Source organism: Haliotis rufescens, unplaced genomic scaffold, assembly GCF_023055435.1.
Source record: "Haliotis rufescens isolate VD_foot unplaced genomic scaffold, xgHalRufe1.0.p SCAF_21, whole genome shotgun sequence".
In the NCBI taxonomy this organism is placed as follows: Eukaryota; Metazoa; Mollusca; class Gastropoda; order Lepetellida; family Haliotidae; genus Haliotis; species Haliotis rufescens.
Window position 1 is genome coordinate 14,633,872 of NW_025963902.1, and position 25,230 is coordinate 14,659,101.

At 44.3% G+C, this 25,230-nt stretch overlaps 69 non-coding genes across 69 annotated transcripts; all 69 read right to left on the minus strand.

The window, feature by feature from the left end:
* Positions 1 to 158: 158 nt before the first annotated feature.
* Positions 159 to 231, minus strand: Trnaf-gaa. Its single transcript has one exon. It is a non-coding gene; the product is annotated as a tRNA-Phe (tRNA).
* A 286-nt stretch (positions 232 to 517) lies between these two features.
* On the minus strand, positions 518 to 590 carry Trnaf-gaa. The gene has a single exon. It is a non-coding gene; the product is annotated as a tRNA-Phe (tRNA).
* Positions 591 to 876: 286 nt separating this feature from the next.
* Positions 877 to 949, minus strand: Trnaf-gaa. Its single transcript has one exon. It is a non-coding gene; the product is annotated as a tRNA-Phe (tRNA).
* Positions 950 to 1,235: 286 nt separating this feature from the next.
* Trnaf-gaa lies at positions 1,236 to 1,308 on the minus strand. Its single transcript has one exon. It is a non-coding gene; the product is annotated as a tRNA-Phe (tRNA).
* A 286-nt stretch (positions 1,309 to 1,594) lies between these two features.
* On the minus strand, positions 1,595 to 1,667 carry Trnaf-gaa. The gene has a single exon. It is a non-coding gene; the product is annotated as a tRNA-Phe (tRNA).
* A 286-nt stretch (positions 1,668 to 1,953) lies between these two features.
* On the minus strand, positions 1,954 to 2,026 carry Trnaf-gaa. The gene has a single exon. It is a non-coding gene; the product is annotated as a tRNA-Phe (tRNA).
* Positions 2,027 to 2,312: 286 nt separating this feature from the next.
* Trnaf-gaa lies at positions 2,313 to 2,385 on the minus strand. The gene has a single exon. It is a non-coding gene; the product is annotated as a tRNA-Phe (tRNA).
* A 286-nt stretch (positions 2,386 to 2,671) lies between these two features.
* Trnaf-gaa lies at positions 2,672 to 2,744 on the minus strand. The gene has a single exon. It is a non-coding gene; the product is annotated as a tRNA-Phe (tRNA).
* Positions 2,745 to 3,030: 286 nt separating this feature from the next.
* Trnaf-gaa lies at positions 3,031 to 3,103 on the minus strand. Its single transcript has one exon. It is a non-coding gene; the product is annotated as a tRNA-Phe (tRNA).
* A 286-nt stretch (positions 3,104 to 3,389) lies between these two features.
* On the minus strand, positions 3,390 to 3,462 carry Trnaf-gaa. Its single transcript has one exon. It is a non-coding gene; the product is annotated as a tRNA-Phe (tRNA).
* A 286-nt stretch (positions 3,463 to 3,748) lies between these two features.
* Positions 3,749 to 3,821, minus strand: Trnaf-gaa. The gene has a single exon. It is a non-coding gene; the product is annotated as a tRNA-Phe (tRNA).
* A 286-nt stretch (positions 3,822 to 4,107) lies between these two features.
* Trnaf-gaa lies at positions 4,108 to 4,180 on the minus strand. The gene has a single exon. It is a non-coding gene; the product is annotated as a tRNA-Phe (tRNA).
* Positions 4,181 to 4,466: 286 nt separating this feature from the next.
* Positions 4,467 to 4,539, minus strand: Trnaf-gaa. The gene has a single exon. It is a non-coding gene; the product is annotated as a tRNA-Phe (tRNA).
* A 286-nt stretch (positions 4,540 to 4,825) lies between these two features.
* Trnaf-gaa lies at positions 4,826 to 4,898 on the minus strand. The gene has a single exon. It is a non-coding gene; the product is annotated as a tRNA-Phe (tRNA).
* Positions 4,899 to 5,184: 286 nt separating this feature from the next.
* Positions 5,185 to 5,257, minus strand: Trnaf-gaa. Its single transcript has one exon. It is a non-coding gene; the product is annotated as a tRNA-Phe (tRNA).
* A 286-nt stretch (positions 5,258 to 5,543) lies between these two features.
* On the minus strand, positions 5,544 to 5,616 carry Trnaf-gaa. Its single transcript has one exon. It is a non-coding gene; the product is annotated as a tRNA-Phe (tRNA).
* Positions 5,617 to 5,902: 286 nt separating this feature from the next.
* Positions 5,903 to 5,975, minus strand: Trnaf-gaa. The gene has a single exon. It is a non-coding gene; the product is annotated as a tRNA-Phe (tRNA).
* Positions 5,976 to 6,261: 286 nt separating this feature from the next.
* Trnaf-gaa lies at positions 6,262 to 6,334 on the minus strand. Its single transcript has one exon. It is a non-coding gene; the product is annotated as a tRNA-Phe (tRNA).
* A 286-nt stretch (positions 6,335 to 6,620) lies between these two features.
* On the minus strand, positions 6,621 to 6,693 carry Trnaf-gaa. Its single transcript has one exon. It is a non-coding gene; the product is annotated as a tRNA-Phe (tRNA).
* A 286-nt stretch (positions 6,694 to 6,979) lies between these two features.
* Positions 6,980 to 7,052, minus strand: Trnaf-gaa. Its single transcript has one exon. It is a non-coding gene; the product is annotated as a tRNA-Phe (tRNA).
* Positions 7,053 to 7,338: 286 nt separating this feature from the next.
* Trnaf-gaa lies at positions 7,339 to 7,411 on the minus strand. Its single transcript has one exon. It is a non-coding gene; the product is annotated as a tRNA-Phe (tRNA).
* Positions 7,412 to 7,697: 286 nt separating this feature from the next.
* Trnaf-gaa lies at positions 7,698 to 7,770 on the minus strand. The gene has a single exon. It is a non-coding gene; the product is annotated as a tRNA-Phe (tRNA).
* Positions 7,771 to 8,056: 286 nt separating this feature from the next.
* On the minus strand, positions 8,057 to 8,129 carry Trnaf-gaa. Its single transcript has one exon. It is a non-coding gene; the product is annotated as a tRNA-Phe (tRNA).
* Positions 8,130 to 8,415: 286 nt separating this feature from the next.
* Positions 8,416 to 8,488, minus strand: Trnaf-gaa. The gene has a single exon. It is a non-coding gene; the product is annotated as a tRNA-Phe (tRNA).
* Positions 8,489 to 8,774: 286 nt separating this feature from the next.
* Trnaf-gaa lies at positions 8,775 to 8,847 on the minus strand. Its single transcript has one exon. It is a non-coding gene; the product is annotated as a tRNA-Phe (tRNA).
* A 286-nt stretch (positions 8,848 to 9,133) lies between these two features.
* Positions 9,134 to 9,206, minus strand: Trnaf-gaa. The gene has a single exon. It is a non-coding gene; the product is annotated as a tRNA-Phe (tRNA).
* Positions 9,207 to 9,492: 286 nt separating this feature from the next.
* Positions 9,493 to 9,565, minus strand: Trnaf-gaa. Its single transcript has one exon. It is a non-coding gene; the product is annotated as a tRNA-Phe (tRNA).
* A 286-nt stretch (positions 9,566 to 9,851) lies between these two features.
* On the minus strand, positions 9,852 to 9,924 carry Trnaf-gaa. The gene has a single exon. It is a non-coding gene; the product is annotated as a tRNA-Phe (tRNA).
* A 286-nt stretch (positions 9,925 to 10,210) lies between these two features.
* Positions 10,211 to 10,283, minus strand: Trnaf-gaa. Its single transcript has one exon. It is a non-coding gene; the product is annotated as a tRNA-Phe (tRNA).
* Positions 10,284 to 10,569: 286 nt separating this feature from the next.
* On the minus strand, positions 10,570 to 10,642 carry Trnaf-gaa. Its single transcript has one exon. It is a non-coding gene; the product is annotated as a tRNA-Phe (tRNA).
* Positions 10,643 to 10,928: 286 nt separating this feature from the next.
* Trnaf-gaa lies at positions 10,929 to 11,001 on the minus strand. Its single transcript has one exon. It is a non-coding gene; the product is annotated as a tRNA-Phe (tRNA).
* Positions 11,002 to 11,287: 286 nt separating this feature from the next.
* Trnaf-gaa lies at positions 11,288 to 11,360 on the minus strand. Its single transcript has one exon. It is a non-coding gene; the product is annotated as a tRNA-Phe (tRNA).
* Positions 11,361 to 11,646: 286 nt separating this feature from the next.
* Trnaf-gaa lies at positions 11,647 to 11,719 on the minus strand. The gene has a single exon. It is a non-coding gene; the product is annotated as a tRNA-Phe (tRNA).
* A 286-nt stretch (positions 11,720 to 12,005) lies between these two features.
* Positions 12,006 to 12,078, minus strand: Trnaf-gaa. Its single transcript has one exon. It is a non-coding gene; the product is annotated as a tRNA-Phe (tRNA).
* A 286-nt stretch (positions 12,079 to 12,364) lies between these two features.
* On the minus strand, positions 12,365 to 12,437 carry Trnaf-gaa. Its single transcript has one exon. It is a non-coding gene; the product is annotated as a tRNA-Phe (tRNA).
* Positions 12,438 to 12,723: 286 nt separating this feature from the next.
* Trnaf-gaa lies at positions 12,724 to 12,796 on the minus strand. The gene has a single exon. It is a non-coding gene; the product is annotated as a tRNA-Phe (tRNA).
* Positions 12,797 to 13,082: 286 nt separating this feature from the next.
* Positions 13,083 to 13,155, minus strand: Trnaf-gaa. The gene has a single exon. It is a non-coding gene; the product is annotated as a tRNA-Phe (tRNA).
* A 286-nt stretch (positions 13,156 to 13,441) lies between these two features.
* Trnaf-gaa lies at positions 13,442 to 13,514 on the minus strand. The gene has a single exon. It is a non-coding gene; the product is annotated as a tRNA-Phe (tRNA).
* Positions 13,515 to 13,800: 286 nt separating this feature from the next.
* Positions 13,801 to 13,873, minus strand: Trnaf-gaa. Its single transcript has one exon. It is a non-coding gene; the product is annotated as a tRNA-Phe (tRNA).
* Positions 13,874 to 14,159: 286 nt separating this feature from the next.
* Trnaf-gaa lies at positions 14,160 to 14,232 on the minus strand. Its single transcript has one exon. It is a non-coding gene; the product is annotated as a tRNA-Phe (tRNA).
* Positions 14,233 to 14,518: 286 nt separating this feature from the next.
* Positions 14,519 to 14,591, minus strand: Trnaf-gaa. The gene has a single exon. It is a non-coding gene; the product is annotated as a tRNA-Phe (tRNA).
* A 286-nt stretch (positions 14,592 to 14,877) lies between these two features.
* On the minus strand, positions 14,878 to 14,950 carry Trnaf-gaa. Its single transcript has one exon. It is a non-coding gene; the product is annotated as a tRNA-Phe (tRNA).
* Positions 14,951 to 15,236: 286 nt separating this feature from the next.
* Trnaf-gaa lies at positions 15,237 to 15,309 on the minus strand. The gene has a single exon. It is a non-coding gene; the product is annotated as a tRNA-Phe (tRNA).
* Positions 15,310 to 15,595: 286 nt separating this feature from the next.
* Positions 15,596 to 15,668, minus strand: Trnaf-gaa. The gene has a single exon. It is a non-coding gene; the product is annotated as a tRNA-Phe (tRNA).
* A 286-nt stretch (positions 15,669 to 15,954) lies between these two features.
* Positions 15,955 to 16,027, minus strand: Trnaf-gaa. The gene has a single exon. It is a non-coding gene; the product is annotated as a tRNA-Phe (tRNA).
* A 286-nt stretch (positions 16,028 to 16,313) lies between these two features.
* Positions 16,314 to 16,386, minus strand: Trnaf-gaa. The gene has a single exon. It is a non-coding gene; the product is annotated as a tRNA-Phe (tRNA).
* Positions 16,387 to 16,672: 286 nt separating this feature from the next.
* Positions 16,673 to 16,745, minus strand: Trnaf-gaa. The gene has a single exon. It is a non-coding gene; the product is annotated as a tRNA-Phe (tRNA).
* Positions 16,746 to 17,031: 286 nt separating this feature from the next.
* Trnaf-gaa lies at positions 17,032 to 17,104 on the minus strand. Its single transcript has one exon. It is a non-coding gene; the product is annotated as a tRNA-Phe (tRNA).
* Positions 17,105 to 17,390: 286 nt separating this feature from the next.
* Positions 17,391 to 17,463, minus strand: Trnaf-gaa. Its single transcript has one exon. It is a non-coding gene; the product is annotated as a tRNA-Phe (tRNA).
* A 286-nt stretch (positions 17,464 to 17,749) lies between these two features.
* Positions 17,750 to 17,822, minus strand: Trnaf-gaa. Its single transcript has one exon. It is a non-coding gene; the product is annotated as a tRNA-Phe (tRNA).
* Positions 17,823 to 18,108: 286 nt separating this feature from the next.
* Trnaf-gaa lies at positions 18,109 to 18,181 on the minus strand. The gene has a single exon. It is a non-coding gene; the product is annotated as a tRNA-Phe (tRNA).
* Positions 18,182 to 18,826: 645 nt separating this feature from the next.
* On the minus strand, positions 18,827 to 18,899 carry Trnaf-gaa. The gene has a single exon. It is a non-coding gene; the product is annotated as a tRNA-Phe (tRNA).
* A 286-nt stretch (positions 18,900 to 19,185) lies between these two features.
* Trnaf-gaa lies at positions 19,186 to 19,258 on the minus strand. Its single transcript has one exon. It is a non-coding gene; the product is annotated as a tRNA-Phe (tRNA).
* Positions 19,259 to 19,544: 286 nt separating this feature from the next.
* On the minus strand, positions 19,545 to 19,617 carry Trnaf-gaa. The gene has a single exon. It is a non-coding gene; the product is annotated as a tRNA-Phe (tRNA).
* Positions 19,618 to 19,903: 286 nt separating this feature from the next.
* Positions 19,904 to 19,976, minus strand: Trnaf-gaa. The gene has a single exon. It is a non-coding gene; the product is annotated as a tRNA-Phe (tRNA).
* Positions 19,977 to 20,262: 286 nt separating this feature from the next.
* Positions 20,263 to 20,335, minus strand: Trnaf-gaa. The gene has a single exon. It is a non-coding gene; the product is annotated as a tRNA-Phe (tRNA).
* Positions 20,336 to 20,621: 286 nt separating this feature from the next.
* Positions 20,622 to 20,694, minus strand: Trnaf-gaa. Its single transcript has one exon. It is a non-coding gene; the product is annotated as a tRNA-Phe (tRNA).
* A 286-nt stretch (positions 20,695 to 20,980) lies between these two features.
* Positions 20,981 to 21,053, minus strand: Trnaf-gaa. The gene has a single exon. It is a non-coding gene; the product is annotated as a tRNA-Phe (tRNA).
* Positions 21,054 to 21,339: 286 nt separating this feature from the next.
* Trnaf-gaa lies at positions 21,340 to 21,412 on the minus strand. Its single transcript has one exon. It is a non-coding gene; the product is annotated as a tRNA-Phe (tRNA).
* A 286-nt stretch (positions 21,413 to 21,698) lies between these two features.
* Trnaf-gaa lies at positions 21,699 to 21,771 on the minus strand. The gene has a single exon. It is a non-coding gene; the product is annotated as a tRNA-Phe (tRNA).
* A 286-nt stretch (positions 21,772 to 22,057) lies between these two features.
* Trnaf-gaa lies at positions 22,058 to 22,130 on the minus strand. Its single transcript has one exon. It is a non-coding gene; the product is annotated as a tRNA-Phe (tRNA).
* Positions 22,131 to 22,416: 286 nt separating this feature from the next.
* Positions 22,417 to 22,489, minus strand: Trnaf-gaa. The gene has a single exon. It is a non-coding gene; the product is annotated as a tRNA-Phe (tRNA).
* Positions 22,490 to 22,775: 286 nt separating this feature from the next.
* On the minus strand, positions 22,776 to 22,848 carry Trnaf-gaa. The gene has a single exon. It is a non-coding gene; the product is annotated as a tRNA-Phe (tRNA).
* Positions 22,849 to 23,134: 286 nt separating this feature from the next.
* On the minus strand, positions 23,135 to 23,207 carry Trnaf-gaa. Its single transcript has one exon. It is a non-coding gene; the product is annotated as a tRNA-Phe (tRNA).
* A 286-nt stretch (positions 23,208 to 23,493) lies between these two features.
* On the minus strand, positions 23,494 to 23,566 carry Trnaf-gaa. The gene has a single exon. It is a non-coding gene; the product is annotated as a tRNA-Phe (tRNA).
* Positions 23,567 to 23,852: 286 nt separating this feature from the next.
* On the minus strand, positions 23,853 to 23,925 carry Trnaf-gaa. Its single transcript has one exon. It is a non-coding gene; the product is annotated as a tRNA-Phe (tRNA).
* Positions 23,926 to 24,211: 286 nt separating this feature from the next.
* Trnaf-gaa lies at positions 24,212 to 24,284 on the minus strand. The gene has a single exon. It is a non-coding gene; the product is annotated as a tRNA-Phe (tRNA).
* Positions 24,285 to 24,570: 286 nt separating this feature from the next.
* Trnaf-gaa lies at positions 24,571 to 24,643 on the minus strand. Its single transcript has one exon. It is a non-coding gene; the product is annotated as a tRNA-Phe (tRNA).
* A 286-nt stretch (positions 24,644 to 24,929) lies between these two features.
* On the minus strand, positions 24,930 to 25,002 carry Trnaf-gaa. Its single transcript has one exon. It is a non-coding gene; the product is annotated as a tRNA-Phe (tRNA).
* Positions 25,003 to 25,230: the final 228 nt, after the last annotated feature.

Below are 25,230 nucleotides of genomic sequence, written 5' to 3' on the forward strand. Positions count from 1 at the left end.
ATCTCTTCCGAAATGAAGTTAGCTAATGCATATTCTGTTCTGAAATATTTTGCAGATACTCTGTGAGATTGGTGACTTTTGACTTTTGATTTGGGGTAAACATATTCATAAAACTGACTTCCAAAAAGTGTGGTCAGCCGCCAGAGTCCTGCACTCTGTGCCGGAACCCGGGATTGAACCGGGGGCCTTTAGATCTTCAGTCTAACGCTCTCCCAACTGAGCTATTCCGGCCGACGAGGAAGACTGTCATTTGAAACGAGCACTAGGCTAGGCGAGGGCGAGATATGTGCGAATCTATGATGACATAAATGGAAATTGGTTGGCATGGCAAATAAAAAAATGTCAGGGAAACATAAGGCATCTCTTCCGAAATGAAGTTAGCTAATGCATATTCTGTTCTGAAATATTTTGCAGATACTCTGTGAGATTGGTGACTTTTGACTTTTGATTTGGGGTAAACATATTCATAAAACTGACTTCCAAAAAGTGTGGTCAGCCGCCAGAGTCCTGCACTCTGTGCCGGAACCCGGGATTGAACCGGGGGCCTTTAGATCTTCAGTCTAACGCTCTCCCAACTGAGCTATTCCGGCCGACGAGGAAGACTGTCATTTGAAACGAGCACTAGGCTAGGCGAGGGCGAGATATGTGCGAATCTATGATGACATAAATGGAAATTGGTTGGCATGGCAAATAAAAAAATGTCAGGGAAACATAAGGCATCTCTTCCGAAATGAAGTTAGCTAATGCATATTCTGTTCTGAAATATTTTGCAGATACTCTGTGAGATTGGTGACTTTTGACTTTTGATTTGGGGTAAACATATTCATAAAACTGACTTCCAAAAAGTGTGGTCAGCCGCCAGAGTCCTGCACTCTGTGCCGGAACCCGGGATTGAACCGGGGGCCTTTAGATCTTCAGTCTAACGCTCTCCCAACTGAGCTATTCCGGCCGACGAGGAAGTCTGTCATTTGAAACGAGCACTAGGCTAGGCGAGGGCGAGATATGTGCGAATCTATGATGACATAAATGGAAATTGGTTGGCATGGCAAATAAAAAAATGTCAGGGAAACATAAGGCATCTCTTCCGAAATGAAGTTAGCTAATGCATATTCTGTTCTGAAATATTTTGCAGATACTCTGTGAGATTGGTGACTTTTGACTTTTGATTTGGGGTAAACATATTCATAAAACTGACTTCCAAAAAGTGTGGTCAGCCGCCAGAGTCCTGCACTCTGTGCCGGAACCCGGGATTGAACCGGGGGCCTTTAGATCTTCAGTCTAACGCTCTCCCAACTGAGCTATTCCGGCCGACGAGGAAGTCTGTCATTTGAAACGAGCACTAGGCTAGGCGAGGGCGAGATATGTGCGAATCTATGATGACATAAATGGAAATTGGTTGGCATGGCAAATAAAAAAATGTCAGGGAAACATAAGGCATCTCTTCCGAAATGAAGTTAGCTAATGCATATTCTGTTCTGAAATATTTTGCAGATACTCTGTGAGATTGGTGACTTTTGACTTTTGATTTGGGGTAAACATATTCATAAAACTGACTTCCAAAAAGTGTGGTCAGCCGCCAGAGTCCTGCACTCTGTGCCGGAACCCGGGATTGAACCGGGGGCCTTTAGATCTTCAGTCTAACGCTCTCCCAACTGAGCTATTCCGGCCGACGAGGAAGACTGTCATTTGAAACGAGCACTAGGCTAGGCGAGGGCGAGATATGTGCGAATCTATGATGACATAAATGGAAATTGGTTGGCATGGCAAATAAAAAAATGTCAGGGAAACATAAGGCATCTCTTCCGAAATGAAGTTAGCTAATGCATATTCTGTTCTGAAATATTTTGCAGATACTCTGTGAGATTGGTGACTTTTGACTTTTGATTTGGGGTAAACATATTCATAAAACTGACTTCCAAAAAGTGTGGTCAGCCGCCAGAGTCCTGCACTCTGTGCCGGAACCCGGGATTGAACCGGGGGCCTTTAGATCTTCAGTCTAACGCTCTCCCAACTGAGCTATTCCGGCCGACGAGGAAGACTGTCATTTGAAACGAGCACTAGGCTAGGCGAGGGCGAGATATGTGCGAATCTATGATGACATAAATGGAAATTGGTTGGCATGGCAAATAAAAAAATGTCAGGGAAACATAAGGCATCTCTTCCGAAATGAAGTTAGCTAATGCATATTCTGTTCTGAAATATTTTGCAGATACTCTGTGAGATTGGTGACTTTTGACTTTTGATTTGGGGTAAACATATTCATAAAACTGACTTCCAAAAAGTGTGGTCAGCCGCCAGAGTCCTGCACTCTGTGCCGGAACCCGGGATTGAACCGGGGGCCTTTAGATCTTCAGTCTAACGCTCTCCCAACTGAGCTATTCCGGCCGACGAGGAAGTCTGTCATTTGAAACGAGCACTAGGCTAGGCGAGGGCGAGATATGTGCGAATCTATGATGACATAAATGGAAATTGGTTGGCATGGCAAATAAAAAAATGTCAGGGAAACATAAGGCATCTCTTCCGAAATGAAGTTAGCTAATGCATATTCTGTTCTGAAATATTTTGCAGATACTCTGTGAGATTGGTGACTTTTGACTTTTGATTTGGGGTAAACATATTCATAAAACTGACTTCCAAAAAGTGTGGTCAGCCGCCAGAGTCCTGCACTCTGTGCCGGAACCCGGGATTGAACCGGGGGCCTTTAGATCTTCAGTCTAACGCTCTCCCAACTGAGCTATTCCGGCCGACGAGGAAGTCTGTCATTTGAAACGAGCACTAGGCTAGGCGAGGGCGAGATATGTGCGAATCTATGATGACATAAATGGAAATTGGTTGGCATGGCAAATAAAAAAATGTCAGGGAAACATAAGGCATCTCTTCCGAAATGAAGTTAGCTAATGCATATTCTGTTCTGAAATATTTTGCAGATACTCTGTGAGATTGGTGACTTTTGACTTTTGATTTGGGGTAAACATATTCATAAAACTGACTTCCAAAAAGTGTGGTCAGCCGCCAGAGTCCTGCACTCTGTGCCGGAACCCGGGATTGAACCGGGGGCCTTTAGATCTTCAGTCTAACGCTCTCCCAACTGAGCTATTCCGGCCGACGAGGAAGACTGTCATTTGAAACGAGCACTAGGCTAGGCGAGGGCGAGATATGTGCGAATCTATGATGACATAAATGGAAATTGGTTGGCATGGCAAATAAAAAAATGTCAGGGAAACATAAGGCATCTCTTCCGAAATGAAGTTAGCTAATGCATATTCTGTTCTGAAATATTTTGCAGATACTCTGTGAGATTGGTGACTTTTGACTTTTGATTTGGGGTAAACATATTCATAAAACTGACTTCCAAAAAGTGTGGTCAGCCGCCAGAGTCCTGCACTCTGTGCCGGAACCCGGGATTGAACCGGGGGCCTTTAGATCTTCAGTCTAACGCTCTCCCAACTGAGCTATTCCGGCCGACGAGGAAGACTGTCATTTGAAACGAGCACTAGGCTAGGCGAGGGCGAGATATGTGCGAATCTATGATGACATAAATGGAAATTGGTTGGCATGGCAAATAAAAAAATGTCAGGGAAACATAAGGCATCTCTTCCGAAATGAAGTTAGCTAATGCATATTCTGTTCTGAAATATTTTGCAGATACTCTGTGAGATTGGTGACTTTTGACTTTTGATTTGGGGTAAACATATTCATAAAACTGACTTCCAAAAAGTGTGGTCAGCCGCCAGAGTCCTGCACTCTGTGCCGGAACCCGGGATTGAACCGGGGGCCTTTAGATCTTCAGTCTAACGCTCTCCCAACTGAGCTATTCCGGCCGACGAGGAAGACTGTCATTTGAAACGAGCACTAGGCTAGGCGAGGGCGAGATATGTGCGAATCTATGATGACATAAATGGAAATTGGTTGGCATGGCAAATAAAAAAATGTCAGGGAAACATAAGGCATCTCTTCCGAAATGAAGTTAGCTAATGCATATTCTGTTCTGAAATATTTTGCAGATACTCTGTGAGCTTGGTGACTTTTGACTTTTGATTTGGGGTAAACATATTCATAAAACTGACTTCCAAAAAGTGTGGTCAGCCGCCAGAGTCCTGCACTCTGTGCCGGAACCCGGGATTGAACCGGGGGCCTTTAGATCTTCAGTCTAACGCTCTCCCAACTGAGCTATTCCGGCCGACGAGGAAGACTGTCATTTGAAACGAGCACTAGGCTAGGCGAGGGCGAGATATGTGCGAATCTATGATGACATAAATGGAAATTGGTTGGCATGGCAAATAAAAAAATGTCAGGGAAACATAAGGCATCTCTTCCGAAATGAAGTTAGCTAATGCATATTCTGTTCTGAAATATTTTGCAGATACTCTGTGAGATTGGTGACTTTTGACTTTTGATTTGGGGTAAACATATTCATAAAACTGACTTCCAAAAAGTGTGGTCAGCCGCCAGAGTCCTGCACTCTGTGCCGGAACCCGGGATTGAACCGGGGGCCTTTAGATCTTCAGTCTAACGCTCTCCCAACTGAGCTATTCCGGCCGACGAGGAAGTCTGTCATTTGAAACGAGCACTAGGCTAGGCGAGGGCGAGATATGTGCGAATCTATGATGACATAAATGGAAATTGGTTGGCATGGCAAATAAAAAAATGTCAGGGAAACATAAGGCATCTCTTCCGAAATGAAGTTAGCTAATGCATATTCTGTTCTGAAATATTTTGCAGATACTCTGTGAGATTGGTGACTTTTGACTTTTGATTTGGGGTAAACATATTCATAAAACTGACTTCCAAAAAGTGTGGTCAGCCGCCAGAGTCCTGCACTCTGTGCCGGAACCCGGGATTGAACCGGGGGCCTTTAGATCTTCAGTCTAACGCTCTCCCAACTGAGCTATTCCGGCCGACGAGGAAGACTGTCATTTGAAACGAGCACTAGGCTAGGCGAGGGCGAGATATGTGCGAATCTATGATGACATAAATGGAAATTGGTTGGCATGGCAAATAAAAAAATGTCAGGGAAACATAAGGCATCTCTTCCGAAATGAAGTTAGCTAATGCATATTCTGTTCTGAAATATTTTGCAGATACTCTGTGAGATTGGTGACTTTTGACTTTTGATTTGGGGTAAACATATTCATAAAACTGACTTCCAAAAAGTGTGGTCAGCCGCCAGAGTCCTGCACTCTGTGCCGGAACCCGGGATTGAACCGGGGGCCTTTAGATCTTCAGTCTAACGCTCTCCCAACTGAGCTATTCCGGCCGACGAGGAAGACTGTCATTTGAAACGAGCACTAGGCTAGGCGAGGGCGAGATATGTGCGAATCTATGATGACATAAATGGAAATTGGTTGGCATGGCAAATAAAAAAATGTCAGGGAAACATAAGGCATCTCTTCCGAAATGAAGTTAGCTAATGCATATTCTGTTCTGAAATATTTTGCAGATACTCTGTGAGCTTGGTGACTTTTGACTTTTGATTTGGGGTAAACATATTCATAAAACTGACTTCCAAAAAGTGTGGTCAGCCGCCAGAGTCCTGCACTCTGTGCCGGAACCCGGGATTGAACCGGGGGCCTTTAGATCTTCAGTCTAACGCTCTCCCAACTGAGCTATTCCGGCCGACGAGGAAGACTGTCATTTGAAACGAGCACTAGGCTAGGCGAGGGCGAGATATGTGCGAATCTATGATGACATAAATGGAAATTGGTTGGCATGGCAAATAAAAAAATGTCAGGGAAACATAAGGCATCTCTTCCGAAATGAAGTTAGCTAATGCATATTCTGTTCTGAAATATTTTGCAGATACTCTGTGAGATTGGTGACTTTTGACTTTTGATTTGGGGTAAACATATTCATAAAACTGACTTCCAAAAAGTGTGGTCAGCCGCCAGAGTCCTGCACTCTGTGCCGGAACCCGGGATTGAACCGGGGGCCTTTAGATCTTCAGTCTAACGCTCTCCCAACTGAGCTATTCCGGCCGACGAGGAAGTCTGTCATTTGAAACGAGCACTAGGCTAGGCGAGGGCGAGATATGTGCGAATCTATGATGACATAAATGGAAATTGGTTGGCATGGCAAATAAAAAAATGTCAGGGAAACATAAGGCATCTCTTCCGAAATGAAGTTAGCTAATGCATATTCTGTTCTGAAATATTTTGCAGATACTCTGTGAGATTGGTGACTTTTGACTTTTGATTTGGGGTAAACATATTCATAAAACTGACTTCCAAAAAGTGTGGTCAGCCGCCAGAGTCCTGCACTCTGTGCCGGAACCCGGGATTGAACCGGGGGCCTTTAGATCTTCAGTCTAACGCTCTCCCAACTGAGCTATTCCGGCCGACGAGGAAGTCTGTCATTTGAAACGAGCACTAGGCTAGGCGAGGGCGAGATATGTGCGAATCTATGATGACATAAATGGAAATTGGTTGGCATGGCAAATAAAAAAATGTCAGGGAAACATAAGGCATCTCTTCCGAAATGAAGTTAGCTAATGCATATTCTGTTCTGAAATATTTTGCAGATACTCTGTGAGATTGGTGACTTTTGACTTTTGATTTGGGGTAAACATATTCATAAAACTGACTTCCAAAAAGTGTGGTCAGCCGCCAGAGTCCTGCACTCTGTGCCGGAACCCGGGATTGAACCGGGGGCCTTTAGATCTTCAGTCTAACGCTCTCCCAACTGAGCTATTCCGGCCGACGAGGAAGACTGTCATTTGAAACGAGCACTAGGCTAGGCGAGGGCGAGATATGTGCGAATCTATGATGACATAAATGGAAATTGGTTGGCATGGCAAATAAAAAAATGTCAGGGAAACATAAGGCATCTCTTCCGAAATGAAGTTAGCTAATGCATATTCTGTTCTGAAATATTTTGCAGATACTCTGTGAGATTGGTGACTTTTGACTTTTGATTTGGGGTAAACATATTCATAAAACTGACTTCCAAAAAGTGTGGTCAGCCGCCAGAGTCCTGCACTCTGTGCCGGAACCCGGGATTGAACCGGGGGCCTTTAGATCTTCAGTCTAACGCTCTCCCAACTGAGCTATTCCGGCCGACGAGGAAGACTGTCATTTGAAACGAGCACTAGGCTAGGCGAGGGCGAGATATGTGCGAATCTATGATGACATAAATGGAAATTGGTTGGCATGGCAAATAAAAAAATGTCAGGGAAACATAAGGCATCTCTTCCGAAATGAAGTTAGCTAATGCATATTCTGTTCTGAAATATTTTGCAGATACTCTGTGAGATTGGTGACTTTTGACTTTTGATTTGGGGTAAACATATTCATAAAACTGACTTCCAAAAAGTGTGGTCAGCCGCCAGAGTCCTGCACTCTGTGCCGGAACCCGGGATTGAACCGGGGGCCTTTAGATCTTCAGTCTAACGCTCTCCCAACTGAGCTATTCCGGCCGACGAGGAAGACTGTCATTTGAAACGAGCACTAGGCTAGGCGAGGGCGAGATATGTGCGAATCTATGATGACATAAATGGAAATTGGTTGGCATGGCAAATAAAAAAATGTCAGGGAAACATAAGGCATCTCTTCCGAAATGAAGTTAGCTAATGCATATTCTGTTCTGAAATATTTTGCAGATACTCTGTGAGATTGGTGACTTTTGACTTTTGATTTGGGGTAAACATATTCATAAAACTGACTTCCAAAAAGTGTGGTCAGCCGCCAGAGTCCTGCACTCTGTGCCGGAACCCGGGATTGAACCGGGGGCCTTTAGATCTTCAGTCTAACGCTCTCCCAACTGAGCTATTCCGGCCGACGAGGAAGACTGTCATTTGAAACGAGCACTAGGCTAGGCGAGGGCGAGATATGTGCGAATCTATGATGACATAAATGGAAATTGGTTGGCATGGCAAATAAAAAAATGTCAGGGAAACATAAGGCATCTCTTCCGAAATGAAGTTAGCTAATGCATATTCTGTTCTGAAATATTTTGCAGATACTCTGTGAGATTGGTGACTTTTGACTTTTGATTTGGGGTAAACATATTCATAAAACTGACTTCCAAAAAGTGTGGTCAGCCGCCAGAGTCCTGCACTCTGTGCCGGAACCCGGGATTGAACCGGGGGCCTTTAGATCTTCAGTCTAACGCTCTCCCAACTGAGCTATTCCGGCCGACGAGGAAGACTGTCATTTGAAACGAGCACTAGGCTAGGCGAGGGCGAGATATGTGCGAATCTATGATGACATAAATGGAAATTGGTTGGCATGGCAAATAAAAAAATGTCAGGGAAACATAAGGCATCTCTTCCGAAATGAAGTTAGCTAATGCATATTCTGTTCTGAAATATTTTGCAGATACTCTGTGAGATTGGTGACTTTTGACTTTTGATTTGGGGTAAACATATTCATAAAACTGACTTCCAAAAAGTGTGGTCAGCCGCCAGAGTCCTGCACTCTGTGCCGGAACCCGGGATTGAACCGGGGGCCTTTAGATCTTCAGTCTAACGCTCTCCCAACTGAGCTATTCCGGCCGACGAGGAAGACTGTCATTTGAAACGAGCACTAGGCTAGGCGAGGGCGAGATATGTGCGAATCTATGATGACATAAATGGAAATTGGTTGGCATGGCAAATAAAAAAATGTCAGGGAAACATAAGGCATCTCTTCCGAAATGAAGTTAGCTAATGCATATTCTGTTCTGAAATATTTTGCAGATACTCTGTGAGATTGGTGACTTTTGACTTTTGATTTGGGGTAAACATATTCATAAAACTGACTTCCAAAAAGTGTGGTCAGCCGCCAGAGTCCTGCACTCTGTGCCGGAACCCGGGATTGAACCGGGGGCCTTTAGATCTTCAGTCTAACGCTCTCCCAACTGAGCTATTCCGGCCGACGAGGAAGACTGTCATTTGAAACGAGCACTAGGCTAGGCGAGGGCGAGATATGTGCGAATCTATGATGACATAAATGGAAATTGGTTGGCATGGCAAATAAAAAAATGTCAGGGAAACATAAGGCATCTCTTCCGAAATGAAGTTAGCTAATGCATATTCTGTTCTGAAATATTTTGCAGATACTCTGTGAGATTGGTGACTTTTGACTTTTGATTTGGGGTAAACATATTCATAAAACTGACTTCCAAAAAGTGTGGTCAGCCGCCAGAGTCCTGCACTCTGTGCCGGAACCCGGGATTGAACCGGGGGCCTTTAGATCTTCAGTCTAACGCTCTCCCAACTGAGCTATTCCGGCCGACGAGGAAGTCTGTCATTTGAAACGAGCACTAGGCTAGGCGAGGGCGAGATATGTGCGAATCTATGATGACATAAATGGAAATTGGTTGGCATGGCAAATAAAAAAATGTCAGGGAAACATAAGGCATCTCTTCCGAAATGAAGTTAGCTAATGCATATTCTGTTCTGAAATATTTTGCAGATACTCTGTGAGATTGGTGACTTTTGACTTTTGATTTGGGGTAAACATATTCATAAAACTGACTTCCAAAAAGTGTGGTCAGCCGCCAGAGTCCTGCACTCTGTGCCGGAACCCGGGATTGAACCGGGGGCCTTTAGATCTTCAGTCTAACGCTCTCCCAACTGAGCTATTCCGGCCGACGAGGAAGACTGTCATTTGAAACGAGCACTAGGCTAGGCGAGGGCGAGATATGTGCGAATCTATGATGACATAAATGGAAATTGGTTGGCATGGCAAATAAAAAAATGTCAGGGAAACATAAGGCATCTCTTCCGAAATGAAGTTAGCTAATGCATATTCTGTTCTGAAATATTTTGCAGATACTCTGTGAGATTGGTGACTTTTGACTTTTGATTTGGGGTAAACATATTCATAAAACTGACTTCCAAAAAGTGTGGTCAGCCGCCAGAGTCCTGCACTCTGTGCCGGAACCCGGGATTGAACCGGGGGCCTTTAGATCTTCAGTCTAACGCTCTCCCAACTGAGCTATTCCGGCCGACGAGGAAGTCTGTCATTTGAAACGAGCACTAGGCTAGGCGAGGGCGAGATATGTGCGAATCTATGATGACATAAATGGAAATTGGTTGGCATGGCAAATAAAAAAATGTCAGGGAAACATAAGGCATCTCTTCCGAAATGAAGTTAGCTAATGCATATTCTGTTCTGAAATATTTTGCAGATACTCTGTGAGATTGGTGACTTTTGACTTTTGATTTGGGGTAAACATATTCATAAAACTGACTTCCAAAAAGTGTGGTCAGCCGCCAGAGTCCTGCACTCTGTGCCGGAACCCGGGATTGAACCGGGGGCCTTTAGATCTTCAGTCTAACGCTCTCCCAACTGAGCTATTCCGGCCGACGAGGAAGACTGTCATTTGAAACGAGCACTAGGCTAGGCGAGGGCGAGATATGTGCGAATCTATGATGACATAAATGGAAATTGGTTGGCATGGCAAATAAAAAAATGTCAGGGAAACATAAGGCATCTCTTCCGAAATGAAGTTAGCTAATGCATATTCTGTTCTGAAATATTTTGCAGATACTCTGTGAGATTGGTGACTTTTGACTTTTGATTTGGGGTAAACATATTCATAAAACTGACTTCCAAAAAGTGTGGTCAGCCGCCAGAGTCCTGCACTCTGTGCCGGAACCCGGGATTGAACCGGGGGCCTTTAGATCTTCAGTCTAACGCTCTCCCAACTGAGCTATTCCGGCCGACGAGGAAGTCCGTCATTTGAAACGAGCACTAGGCTAGGCGAGGGCGAGATATGTGCGAATCTATGATGACATAAATGGAAATTGGTTGGCATGGCAAATAAAAAAATGTCAGGGAAACATAAGGCATCTCTTCCGAAATGAAGTTAGCTAATGCATATTCTGTTCTGAAATATTTTGCAGATACTCTGTGAGATTGGTGACTTTTGACTTTTGATTTGGGGTAAACATATTCATAAAACTGACTTCCAAAAAGTGTGGTCAGCCGCCAGAGTCCTGCACTCTGTGCCGGAACCCGGGATTGAACCGGGGGCCTTTAGATCTTCAGTCTAACGCTCTCCCAACTGAGCTATTCCGGCCGACGAGGAAGACTGTCATTTGAAACGAGCACTAGGCTAGGCGAGGGCGAGATATGTGCGAATCTATGATGACATAAATGGAAATTGGTTGGCATGGCAAATAAAAAAATGTCAGGGAAACATAAGGCATCTCTTCCGAAATGAAGTTAGCTAATGCATATTCTGTTCTGAAATATTTTGCAGATACTCTGTGAGATTGGTGACTTTTGACTTTTGATTTGGGGTAAACATATTCATAAAACTGACTTCCAAAAAGTGTGGTCAGCCGCCAGAGTCCTGCACTCTGTGCCGGAACCCGGGATTGAACCGGGGGCCTTTAGATCTTCAGTCTAACGCTCTCCCAACTGAGCTATTCCGGCCGACGAGGAAGTCTGTCATTTGAAACGAGCACTAGGCTAGGCGAGGGCGAGATATGTGCGAATCTATGATGACATAAATGGAAATTGGTTGGCATGGCAAATAAAAAAATGTCAGGGAAACATAAGGCATCTCTTCCGAAATGAAGTTAGCTAATGCATATTCTGTTCTGAAATATTTTGCAGATACTCTGTGAGATTGGTGACTTTTGACTTTTGATTTGGGGTAAACATATTCATAAAACTGACTTCCAAAAAGTGTGGTCAGCCGCCAGAGTCCTGCACTCTGTGCCGGAACCCGGGATTGAACCGGGGGCCTTTAGATCTTCAGTCTAACGCTCTCCCAACTGAGCTATTCCGGCCGACGACGAAGTCTGTCATTTGAAACGAGCACTAGGCTAGGCGAGGGCGAGATATGTGCGAATCTATGATGACATAAATGGAAATTGGTTGGCATGGCAAATAAAAAAATGTCAGGGAAACATAAGGCATCTCTTCCGAAATGAAGTTAGCTAATGCATATTCTGTTCTGAAATATTTTGCAGATACTCTGTGAGATTGGTGACTTTTGACTTTTGATTTGGGGTAAACATATTCATAAAACTGACTTCCAAAAAGTGTGGTCAGCCGCCAGAGTCCTGCACTCTGTGCCGGAACCCGGGATTGAACCGGGGGCCTTTAGATCTTCAGTCTAACGCTCTCCCAACTGAGCTATTCCGGCCGACGAGGAAGACTGTCATTTGAAACGAGCACTAGGCTAGGCGAGGGCGAGATATGTGCGAATCTATGATGACATAAATGGAAATTGGTTGGCATGGCAAATAAAAAAATGTCAGGGAAACATAAGGCATCTCTTCCGAAATGAAGTTAGCTAATGCATATTCTGTTCTGAAATATTTTGCAGATACTCTGTGAGATTGGTGACTTTTGACTTTTGATTTGGGGTAAACATATTCATAAAACTGACTTCCAAAAAGTGTGGTCAGCCGCCAGAGTCCTGCACTCTGTGCCGGAACCCGGGATTGAACCGGGGGCCTTTAGATCTTCAGTCTAACGCTCTCCCAACTGAGCTATTCCGGCCGACGAGGAAGACTGTCATTTGAAACGAGCACTAGGCTAGGCGAGGGCGAGATATGTGCGAATCTATGATGACATAAATGGAAATTGGTTGGCATGGCAAATAAAAAAATGTCAGGGAAACATAAGGCATCTCTTCCGAAATGAAGTTAGCTAATGCATATTCTGTTCTGAAATATTTTGCAGATACTCTGTGAGATTGGTGACTTTTGACTTTTGATTTGGGGTAAACATATTCATAAAACTGACTTCCAAAAAGTGTGGTCAGCCGCCAGAGTCCTGCACTCTGTGCCGGAACCCGGGATTGAACCGGGGGCCTTTAGATCTTCAGTCTAACGCTCTCCCAACTGAGCTATTCCGGCCGACGAGGAAGACTGTCATTTGAAACGAGCACTAGGCTAGGCGAGGGCGAGATATGTGCGAATCTATGATGACATAAATGGAAATTGGTTGGCATGGCAAATAAAAAAATGTCAGGGAAACATAAGGCATCTCTTCCGAAATGAAGTTAGCTAATGCATATTCTGTTCTGAAATATTTTGCAGATACTCTGTGAGATTGGTGACTTTTGACTTTTGATTTGGGGTAAACATATTCATAAAACTGACTTCCAAAAAGTGTGGTCAGCCGCCAGAGTCCTGCACTCTGTGCCGGAACCCGGGATTGAACCGGGGGCCTTTAGATCTTCAGTCTAACGCTCTCCCAACTGAGCTATTCCGGCCGACGAGGAAGACTGTCATTTGAAACGAGCACTAGGCTAGGCGAGGGCGAGATATGTGCGAATCTATGATGACATAAATGGAAATTGGTTGGCATGGCAAATAAAAAAATGTCAGGGAAACATAAGGCATCTCTTCCGAAATGAAGTTAGCTAATGCATATTCTGTTCTGAAATATTTTGCAGATACTCTGTGAGATTGGTGACTTTTGACTTTTGATTTGGGGTAAACATATTCATAAAACTGACTTCCAAAAAGTGTGGTCAGCCGCCAGAGTCCTGCACTCTGTGCCGGAACCCGGGATTGAACCGGGGGCCTTTAGATCTTCAGTCTAACGCTCTCCCAACTGAGCTATTCCGGCCGACGAGGAAGTCCGTCATTTGAAACGAGCACTAGGCTAGGCGAGGGCGAGATATGTGCGAATCTATGATGACATAAATGGAAATTGGTTGGCATGGCAAATAAAAAAATGTCAGGGAAACATAAGGCATCTCTTCCGAAATGAAGTTAGCTAATGCATATTCTGTTCTGAAATATTTTGCAGATACTCTGTGAGATTGGTGACTTTTGACTTTTGATTTGGGGTAAACATATTCATAAAACTGACTTCCAAAAAGTGTGGTCAGCCGCCAGAGTCCTGCACTCTGTGCCGGAACCCGGGATTGAACCGGGGGCCTTTAGATCTTCAGTCTAACGCTCTCCCAACTGAGCTATTCCGGCCGACGAGGAAGACTGTCATTTGAAACGAGCACTAGGCTAGGCGAGGGCGAGATATGTGCGAATCTATGATGACATAAATGGAAATTGGTTGGCATGGCAAATAAAAAAATGTCAGGGAAACATAAGGCATCTCTTCCGAAATGAAGTTAGCTAATGCATATTCTGTTCTGAAATATTTTGCAGATACTCTGTGAGATTGGTGACTTTTGACTTTTGATTTGGGGTAAACATATTCATAAAACTGACTTCCAAAAAGTGTGGTCAGCCGCCAGAGTCCTGCACTCTGTGCCGGAACCCGGGATTGAACCGGGGGCCTTTAGATCTTCAGTCTAACGCTCTCCCAACTGAGCTATTCCGGCCGACGAGGAAGTCTGTCATTTGAAACGAGCACTAGGCTAGGCGAGGGCGAGATATGTGCGAATCTATGATGACATAAATGGAAATTGGTTGGCATGGCAAATAAAAAAATGTCAGGGAAACATAAGGCATCTCTTCCGAAATGAAGTTAGCTAATGCATATTCTGTTCTGAAATATTTTGCAGATACTCTGTGAGATTGGTGACTTTTGACTTTTGATTTGGGGTAAACATATTCATAAAACTGACTTCCAAAAAGTGTGGTCAGCCGCCAGAGTCCTGCACTCTGTGCCGGAACCCGGGATTGAACCGGGGGCCTTTAGATCTTCAGTCTAACGCTCTCCCAACTGAGCTATTCCGGCCGACGAGGAAGACTGTCATTTGAAACGAGCACTAGGCTAGGCGAGGGCGAGATATGTGCGAATCTATGATGACATAAATGGAAATTGGTTGGCATGGCAAATAAAAAAATGTCAGGGAAACATAAGGCATCTCTTCCGAAATGAAGTTAGCTAATGCATATTCTGTTCTGAAATATTTTGCAGATACTCTGTGAGATTGGTGACTTTTGACTTTTGATTTGGGGTAAACATATTCATAAAACTGACTTCCAAAAAGTGTGGTCAGCCGCCAGAGTCCTGCACTCTGTGCCGGAACCCGGGATTGAACCGGGGGCCTTTAGATCTTCAGTCTAACGCTCTCCCAACTGAGCTATTCCGGCCGACGAGGAAGTCCGTCATTTGAAACGAGCACTAGGCTAGGCGAGGGCGAGATATGTGCGAATCTATGATGACATAAATGGAAATTGGTTGGCATGGCAAATAAAAAAATGTCAGGGAAACATAAGGCATCTCTTCCGAAATGAAGTTAGCTAATGCATATTCTGTTCTGAAATATTTTGCAGATACTCTGTGAGATTGGTGACTTTTGACTTTTGATTTGGGGTAAACATATTCATAAAACTGACTTCCAAAAAGTGTGGTCAGCCGCCAGAGTCCTGCACTCTGTGCCGGAACCCGGGATTGAACCGGGGGCCTTTAGATCTTCAGTCTAACGCTCTCCCAACTGAGCTATTCCGGCCGACGAGGAAGACTGTCATTTGAAACGAGCACTAGGCTAGGCGAGGGCGAGATATGTGCGAATCTATGATGACATAAATGGAAATTGGTTGGCATGGCAAATAAAAAAATGTCAGGGAAACATAAGGCATCTCTTCCGAAATGAAGTTAGCTAATGCATATTCTGTTCTGAAATATTTTGCAGATACTCTGTGAGATTGGTGACTTTTGACTTTTGATTTGGGGTAAACATATTCATAAAACTGACTTCCAAAAAGTGTGGTCAGCCGCCAGAGTCCTGCACTCTGTGCCGGAACCCGGGATTGAACCGGGGGCCTTTAGATCTTCAGTCTAACGCTCTCCCAACTGAGCTATTCCGGCCGACGAGGAAGTCTGTCATTTGAAACGAGCACTAGGCTAGGCGAGGGCGAGATATGTGCGAATCTATGATGACATAAATGGAAATTGGTTGGCATGGCAAATAAAAAAATGTCAGGGAAACATAAGGCATCTCTTCCGAAATGAAGTTAGCTAATGCATATTCTGTTCTGAAATATTTTGCAGATACTCTGTGAGATTGGTGACTTTTGACTTTTGATTTGGGGTAAACATATTCATAAAACTGACTTCCAAAAAGTGTGGTCAGCCGCCAGAGTCCTGCACTCTGTGCCGGAACCCGGGATTGAACCGGGGGCCTTTAGATCTTCAGTCTAACGCTCTCCCAACTGAGCTATTCCGGCCGACGAGGAAGTCTGTCATTTGAAACGAGCACTAGGCTAGGCGAGGGCGAGATATGTGCGAATCTATGATGACATAAATGGAAATTGGTTGGCATGGCAAATAAAAAAATGTCAGGGAAACATAAGGCATCTCTTCCGAAATGAAGTTAGCTAATGCATATTCTGTTCTGAAATATTTTGCAGATACTCTGTGAGATTGGTGACTTTTGACTTTTGATTTGGGGTAAACATATTCATAAAACTGACTTCCAAAAAGTGTGGTCAGCCGCCAGAGTCCTGCACTCTGTGCCGGAACCTGGGATTGAACCGGGGGCCTTTAGATCTTCAGTCTAACGCTCTCCCAACTGAGCTATTCCGGCCGACGAGGAAGACTGTCATTTGAAACGAGCACTAGGCTAGGCGAGGGCGAGATATGTGCGAATCTATGATGACATAAATGGAAATTGGTTGGCATGGCAAATAAAAAAATGTCAGGGAAACATAAGGCATCTCTTCCGAAATGAAGTTAGCTAATGCATATTCTGTTCTGAAATATTTTGCAGATACTCTGTGAGATTGGTGACTTTTGACTTTTGATTTGGGGTAAACATATTCATAAAACTGACTTCCAAAAAGTGTGGTCAGCCGCCAGAGTCCTGCACTCTGTGCCGGAACCCGGGATTGAACCGGGGGCCTTTAGATCTTCAGTCTAACGCTCTCCCAACTGAGCTATTCCGGCCGACGAGGAAGACTGTCATTTGAAACGAGCACTAGGCTAGGCGAGGGCGAGATATGTGCGAATCTATGATGACATAAATGGAAATTGGTTGGCATGGCAAATAAAAAAATGTCAGGGAAACATAAGGCATCTCTTCCGAAATGAAGTTAGCTAATGCATATTCTGTTCTGAAATATTTTGCAGATACTCTGTGAGATTGGTGACTTTTGACTTTTGATTTGGGGTAAACATATTCATAAAACTGACTTCCAAAAAGTGTGGTCAGCCGCCAGAGTCCTGCACTCTGTGCCGGAACCCGGGATTGAACCGGGGGCCTTTAGATCTTCAGTCTAACGCTCTCCCAACTGAGCTATTCCGGCCGACGAGGAAGACTGTCATTTGAAACGAGCACTAGGCTAGGCGAGGGCGAGATATGTGCGAATCTATGATGACATAAATGGAAATTGGTTGGCATGGCAAATAAAAAAATGTCAGGGAAACATAAGGCATCTCTTCCGAAATGAAGTTAGCTAATGCATATTCTGTTCTGAAATATTTTGCAGATACTCTGTGAGATTGGTGACTTTTGACTTTTGATTTGGGGTAAACATATTCATAAAACTGACTTCCAAAAAGTGTGGTCAGCCGCCAGAGTCCTGCACTCTGTGCCGGAACCCGGGATTGAACCGGGGGCCTTTAGATCTTCAGTCTAACGCTCTCCCAACTGAGCTATTCCGGCCGACGAGGAAGACTGTCATTTGAAACGAGCACTAGGCTAGGCGAGGGCGAGATATGTGCGAATCTATGATGACATAAATGGAAATTGGTTGGCATGGCAAATAAAAAAATGTCAGGGAAACATAAGGCATCTCTTCCGAAATGAAGTTAGCTAATGCATATTCTGTTCTGAAATATTTTGCAGATACTCTGTGAGATTGGTGACTTTTGACTTTTGATTTGGGGTAAACATATTCATAAAACTGACTTCCAAAAAGTGTGGTCAGCCGCCAGAGTCCTGCACTCTGTGCCGGAACCCGGGATTGAACCGGGGGCCTTTAGATCTTCAGTCTAACGCTCTCCCAACTGAGCTATTCCGGCCGACGAGGAAGTCTGTCATTTGAAACGAGCACTAGGCTAGGCGAGGGCGAGATATGTGCGAATCTATGATGACATAAATGGAAATTGGTTGGCATGGCAAATAAAAAAATGTCAGGGAAACATAAGGCATCTCTTCCGAAATGAAGTTAGCTAATGCATATTCTGTTCTGAAATATTTTGCAGATACTCTGTGAGATTGGTGACTTTTGACTTTTGATTTGGGGTAAACATATTCATAAAACTGACTTCCAAAAAGTGTGGTCAGCCGCCAGAGTCCTGCACTCTGTGCCGGAACCCGGGATTGAACCGGGGGCCTTTAGATCTTCAGTCTAACGCTCTCCCAACTGAGCTATTCCGGCCGACGAGGAAGTCTGTCATTTGAAACGAGCACTAGGCTAGGCGAGGGCGAGATATGTGCGAATCTATGATGACATAAATGGAAATTGGTTGGCATGGCAAATAAAAAAATGTCAGGGAAACATAAGGCATCTCTTCCGAAATGAAGTTAGCTAATGCATATTCTGTTCTGAAATATTTTGCAGATACTCTGTGAGATTGGTGACTTTTGACTTTTGATTTGGGGTAAACATATTCATAAAACTGACTTCCAAAAAGTGTGGTCAGCCGCCAGAGTCCTGCACTCTGTGCCGGAACCTGAGATTGAACCGGGGGCCTTTAGATCTTCAGTCTAACGCTCTCCCAACTGAGCTATTCCGGCCGACGAGGAAGTCTGTCATTTGAAACGAGCACTAGGCTAGGCGAGGGCGAGATATGTGCGAATCTATGATGACATAAATGGAAATTGGTTGGCATGGCAAATAAAAAAATGTCAGGGAAACATAAGGCATCTCTTCCGAAATGAAGTTAGCTAATGCATATTCTGTTCTGAAATATTTTGCAGATACTCTGTGAGATTGGTGACTTTTGACTTTTGATTTGGGGTAAACATATTCATAAAACTGACTTCCAAAAAGTGTGGTCAGCCGCCAGAGTCCTGCACTCTGTGCCGGAACCCGGGATTGAACCGGGGGCCTTTAGATCTTCAGTCTAACGCTCTCCCAACTGAGCTATTCCGGCCGACGAGGAAGTCTGTCATTTGAAACGAGCACTAGGCTAGGCGAGGGCGAGATATGTGCGAATCTATGATGACATAAATGGAAATTGGTTGGCATGGCAAATAAAAAAATGTCAGGGAAACATAAGGCATCTCTTCCGAAATGAAGTTAGCTAATGCATATTCTGTTCTGAAATATTTTGCAGATACTCTGTGAGATTGGTGACTTTTGACTTTTGATTTGGGGTAAACATATTCATAAAACTGACTTCCAAAAAGTGTGGTCAGCCGCCAGAGTCCTGCACTCTGTGCCGGAACCCGGGATTGAACCGGGGGCCTTTAGATCTTCAGTCTAACGCTCTCCCAACTGAGCTATTCCGGCCGACGAGGAAGTCTGTCATTTGAAACGAGCACTAGGCTAGGCGAGGGCGAGATATGTGCGAATCTATGATGACATAAATGGAAATTGGTTGGCATGGCAAATAAAAAAATGTCAGGGAAACATAAGGCATCTCTTCCGAAATGAAGTTAGCTAATGCATATTCTGTTCTGAAATATTTTGCAGATACTCTGTGAGATTGGTGACTTTTGACTTTTGATTTGGGGTAAACATATTCATAAAACTGACTTCCAAAAAGTGTGGTCAGCCGCCAGAGTCCTGCACTCTGTGCCGGAACCCGGGATTGAACCGGGGGCCTTTAGATCTTCAGTCTAACGCTCTCCCAACTGAGCTATTCCGGCCGACGAGGAAGACTGTCATTTGAAACGAGCACTAGGCTAGGCGAGGGCGAGATATGTGCGAATCTATGATGACATAAATGGAAATTGGTTGGCATGGCAAATAAAAAAATGTCAGGGAAACATAAGGCATCTCTTCCGAAATGAAGTTAGCTAATGCATATTCTGTTCTGAAATATTTTGCAGATACTCTGTGAGATTGGTGACTTTTGACTTTTGATTTGGGGTAAACATATTCATAAAACTGACTTCCAAAAAGTGTGGTCAGCCGCCAGAGTCCTGCACTCTGTGCCGGAACCCGGGATTGAACCGGGGGCCTTTAGATCTTCAGTCTAACGCTCTCCCAACTGAGCTATTCCGGCCGACGAGGAAGACTGTCATTTGAAACGAGCACTAGGCTAGGCGAGGGCGAGATATGTGCGAATCTATGATGACATAAATGGAAATTGGTTGGCATGGCAAATAAAAAAATGTCAGGGAAACATAAGGCATCTCTTCCGAAATGAAGTTAGCTAATGCATATTCTGTTCTGAAATATTTTGCAGATACTCTGTGAGATTGGTGACTTTTGACTTTTGATTTGGGGTAAACATATTCATAAAACTGACTTCCAAAAAGTGTGGTCAGCCGCCAGAGTCCTGCACTCTGTGCCGGAACCCGGGATTGAACCGGGGGCCTTTAGATCTTCAGTCTAACGCTCTCCCAACTGAGCTATTCCGGCCGACGAGGAAGTCTGTCATTTGAAACGAGCACTAGGCTAGGCGAGGGCGAGATATGTGCGAATCTATGATGACATAAATGGAAATTGGTTGGCATGGCAAATAAAAAAATGTCAGGGAAACATAAGGCATCTCTTCCGAAATGAAGTTAGCTAATGCATATTCTGTTCTGAAATATTTTGCAGATACTCTGTGAGATTGGTGACTTTTGACTTTTGATTTGGGGTAAACATATTCATAAAACTGACTTCCAAAAAGTGTGGTCAGCCGCCAGAGTCCTGCACTCTGTGCCGGAACCCGGGATTGAACCGGGGGCCTTTAGATCTTCAGTCTAACGCTCTCCCAACTGAGCTATTCCGGCCGACGAGGAAGACTGTCATTTGAAACGAGCACTAGGCTAGGCGAGGGCGAGATATGTGCGAATCTATGATGACATAAATGGAAATTGGTTGGCATGGCAAATAAAAAAATGTCAGGGAAACATAAGGCATCTCTTCCGAAATGAAGTTAGCTAATGCATATTCTGTTCTGAAATATTTTGCAGATACTCTGTGAGATTGGTGACTTTTGACTTTTGATTTGGGGTAAACATATTCATAAAACTGACTTCCAAAAAGTGTGGTCAGCCGCCAGAGTCCTGCACTCTGTGCCGGAACCCGGGATTGAACCGGGGGCCTTTAGATCTTCAGTCTAACGCTCTCCCAACTGAGCTATTCCGGCCGACGAGGAAGTCTGTCATTTGAAACGAGCACTAGGCTAGGCGAGGGCGAGATATGTGCGAATCTATGATGACATAAATGGAAATTGGTTGGCATGGCAAATAAAAAAATGTCAGGGAAACATAAGGCATCTCTTCCGAAATGAAGTTAGCTAATGCATATTCTGTTCTGAAATATTTTGCAGATACTCTGTGAGATTGGTGACTTTTGACTTTTGATTTGGGGTAAACATATTCATAAAACTGACTTCCAAAAAGTGTGGTCAGCCGCCAGAGTCCTGCACTCTGTGCCGGAACCCGGGATTGAACCGGGGGCCTTTAGATCTTCAGTCTAACGCTCTCCCAACTGAGCTATTCCGGCCGACGAGGAAGACTGTCATTTGAAACGAGCACTAGGCTAGGCGAGGGCGAGATATGTGCGAATCTATGATGACATAAATGGAAATTGGTTGGCATGGCAAATAAAAAAATGTCAGGGAAACATAAGGCATCTCTTCCGAAATGAAGTTAGCTAATGCATATTCTGTTCTGAAATATTTTGCAGATACTCTGTGAGATTGGTGACTTTTGACTTTTGATTTGGGGTAAACATATTCATAAAACTGACTTCCAAAAAGTGTGGTCAGCCGCCAGAGTCCTGCACTCTGTGCCGGAACCCGGGATTGAACCGGGGGCCTTTAGATCTTCAGTCTAACGCTCTCCCAACTGAGCTATTCCGGCCGACGAGGAAGACTGTCATTTGAAACGAGCACTAGGCTAGGCGAGGGCGAGATATGTGCGAATCTATGATGACATAAATGGAAATTGGTTGGCATGGCAAATAAAAAAATGTCAGGGAAACATAAGGCATCTCTTCCGAAATGAAGTTAGCTAATGCATATTCTGTTCTGAAATATTTTGCAGATACTCTGTGAGATTGGTGACTTTTGACTTTTGATTTGGGGTAAACATATTCATAAAACTGACTTCCAAAAAGTGTGGTCAGCCGCCAGAGTCCTGCACTCTGTGCCGGAACCCGGGATTGAACCGGGGGCCTTTAGATCTTCAGTCTAACGCTCTCCCAACTGAGCTATTCCGGCCGACGAGGAAGTCTGTCATTTGAAACGAGCACTAGGCTAGGCGAGGGCGAGATATGTGCGAATCTATGATGACATAAATGGAAATTGGTTGGCATGGCAAATAAAAAAATGTCAGGGAAACATAAGGCATCTCTTCCGAAATGAAGTTAGCTAATGCATATTCTGTTCTGAAATATTTTGCAGATACTCTGTGAGATTGGTGACTTTTGACTTTTGATTTGGGGTAAACATATTCATAAAACTGACTTCCAAAAAGTGTGGTCAGCCGCCAGAGTCCTGCACTCTGTGCCGGAACCCGGGATTGAACCGGGGGCCTTTAGATCTTCAGTCTAACGCTCTCCCAACTGAGCTATTCCGGCCGACGAGGAAGTCTGTCATTTGAAACGAGCACTAGGCTAGGCGAGGGCGAGATATGTGCGAATCTATGATGACATAAATGGAAATTGGTTGGCATGGCAAATAAAAAAATGTCAGGGAAACATAAGGCATCTCTTCCGAAATGAAGTTAGCTAATGCATATTCTGTTCTGAAATATTTTGCAGATACTCTGTGAGATTGGTGACTTTTGACTTTTGATTTGGGGTAAACATATTCATAAAACTGACTTCCAAAAAGTGTGGTCAGCCGCCAGAGTCCTGCACTCTGTGCCGGAACCCGGGATTGAACCGGGGGCCTTTAGATCTTCAGTCTAACGCTCTCCCAACTGAGCTATTCCGGCCGACGAGGAAGACTGTCATTTGAAACGAGCACTAGGCTAGGCGAGGGCGAGATATGTGCGAATCTATGATGACATAAATGGAAATTGGTTGGCATGGCAAATAAAAAAATGTCAGGGAAACATAAGGCATCTCTTCCGAAATGAAGTTAGCTAATGCATATTCTGTTCTGAAATATTTTGCAGATACTCTGTGAGATTGGTGACTTTTGACTTTTGATTTGGGGTAAACATATTCATAAAACTGACTTCCAAAAAGTGTGGTCAGCCGCCAGAGTCCTGCACTCTGTGCCGGAACCCGGGATTGAACCGGGGGCCTTTAGATCTTCAGTCTAACGCTCTCCCAACTGAGCTATTCCGGCCGACGAGGAAGTCTGTCATTTGAAACGAGCACTAGGCTAGGCGAGGGCGAGATATGTGCGAATCTATGATGACATAAATGGAAATTGGTTGGCATGGCAAATAAAAAAATGTCAGGGAAACATAAGGCATCTCTTCCGAAATGAAGTTAGCTAATGCATATTCTGTTCTGAAATATTTTGCAGATACTCTGTGAGATTGGTGACTTTTGACTTTTGATTTGGGGTAAACATATTCATAAAACTGACTTCCAAAAAGTGTGGTCAGCCGCCAGAGTCCTGCACTCTGTGCCGGAACCCGGGATTGAACCGGGGGCCTTTAGATCTTCAGTCTAACGCTCTCCCAACTGAGCTATTCCGGCCGACGAGGAAGACTGTCATTTGAAACGAGCACTAGGCTAGGCGAGGGCGAGATATGTGCGAATCTATGATGACATAAATGGAAATTGGTTGGCATGGCAAATAAAAAAATGTCAGGGAAACATAAGGCATCTCTTCCGAAATGAAGTTAGCTAATGCATATTCTGTTCTGAAATATTTTGCAGATACTCTGTGAGATTGGTGACTTTTGACTTTTGATTTGGGGTAAACATATTCATAAAACTGACTTCCAAAAAGTGTGGTCAGCCGCCAGAGTCCTGCACTCTGTGCCGGAACCCGGGATTGAACCGGGGGCCTTTAGATCTTCAGTCTAACGCTCTCCCAACTGAGCTATTCCGGCCGACGAGAATGTCTGTCATTTGAAACGAGCACTAGGCTAGGCGAGGGCGAGATATGTGCGAATCTATGATGACATAAATGGAAATTGGTTGGCATGGCAAATAAAAAAATGTCAGGGAAACATAAGGCATCTCTTCCGAAATGAAGTTAGCTAATGCATATTCTGTTCTGAAATATTTTGCAGATACTCTGTGAGATTGGTGACTTTTGACTTTTGATTTGGGGTAAACATATTCATAAAACTGACTTCCAAAAAGTGTGGTCAGCCGCCAGAGTCCTGCACTCTGTGCCGGAACCCGGGATTGAACCGGGGGCCTTTAGATCTTCAGTCTAACGCTCTCCCAACTGAGCTATTCCGGCCGTCGAGGAAGACTGTCATTTGAAACGAGCACTAGGCTAGGCGAGGGCGAGATATGTGCGAATCTATGATGACATAAATGGAAATTGGTTGGCATGGCAAATAAAAAAATGTCAGGGAAACATAAGGCATCTCTTCCGAAATGAAGTTAGCTAATGCATATTCTGTTCTGAAATATTTTGCAGATACTCTGTGAGATTGGTGACTTTTGACTTTTGATTTGGGGTAAACATATTCATAAAACTGACTTCCAAAAAGTGTGGTCAGCCGCCAGAGTCCTGCACTCTGTGCCGGAACCCGGGATTGAACCGGGGGCCTTTAGATCTTCAGTCTAACGCTCTCCCAACTGAGCTATTCCGGCCGACGAGGAAGACTGTCATTTGAAACGAGCACTAGGCTAGGCGAGGGCGAGATATGTGCGAATCTATGATGACATAAATGGAAATTGGTTGGCATGGCAAATAAAAAAATGTCAGGGAAACATAAGGCATCTCTTCCGAAATGAAGTTAGCTAATGCATATTCTGTTCTGAAATATTTTGCAGATACTCTGTGAGATTGGTGACTTTTGACTTTTGATTTGGGGTAAACATATTCATAAAACTGACTTCCAAAAAGTGTGGTCAGCCGCCAGAGTCCTGCACTCTGTGCCGGAACCCGGGATTGAACCGGGGGCCTTTAGATCTTCAGTCTAACGCTCTCCCAACTGAGCTATTCCGGCCGACGAGGAAGTCTGTCATTTGAAACGAGCACTAGGCTAGGCGAGGGCGAGATATGTGCGAATCTATGATGACATAAATGGAAATTGGTTGGCATGGCAAATAAAAAAATGTCAGGGAAACATAAGGCATCTCTTCCGAAATGAAGTTAGCTAATGCATATTCTGTTCTGAAATATTTTGCAGATACTCTGTGAGATTGGTGACTTTTGACTTTTGATTTGGGGTAAA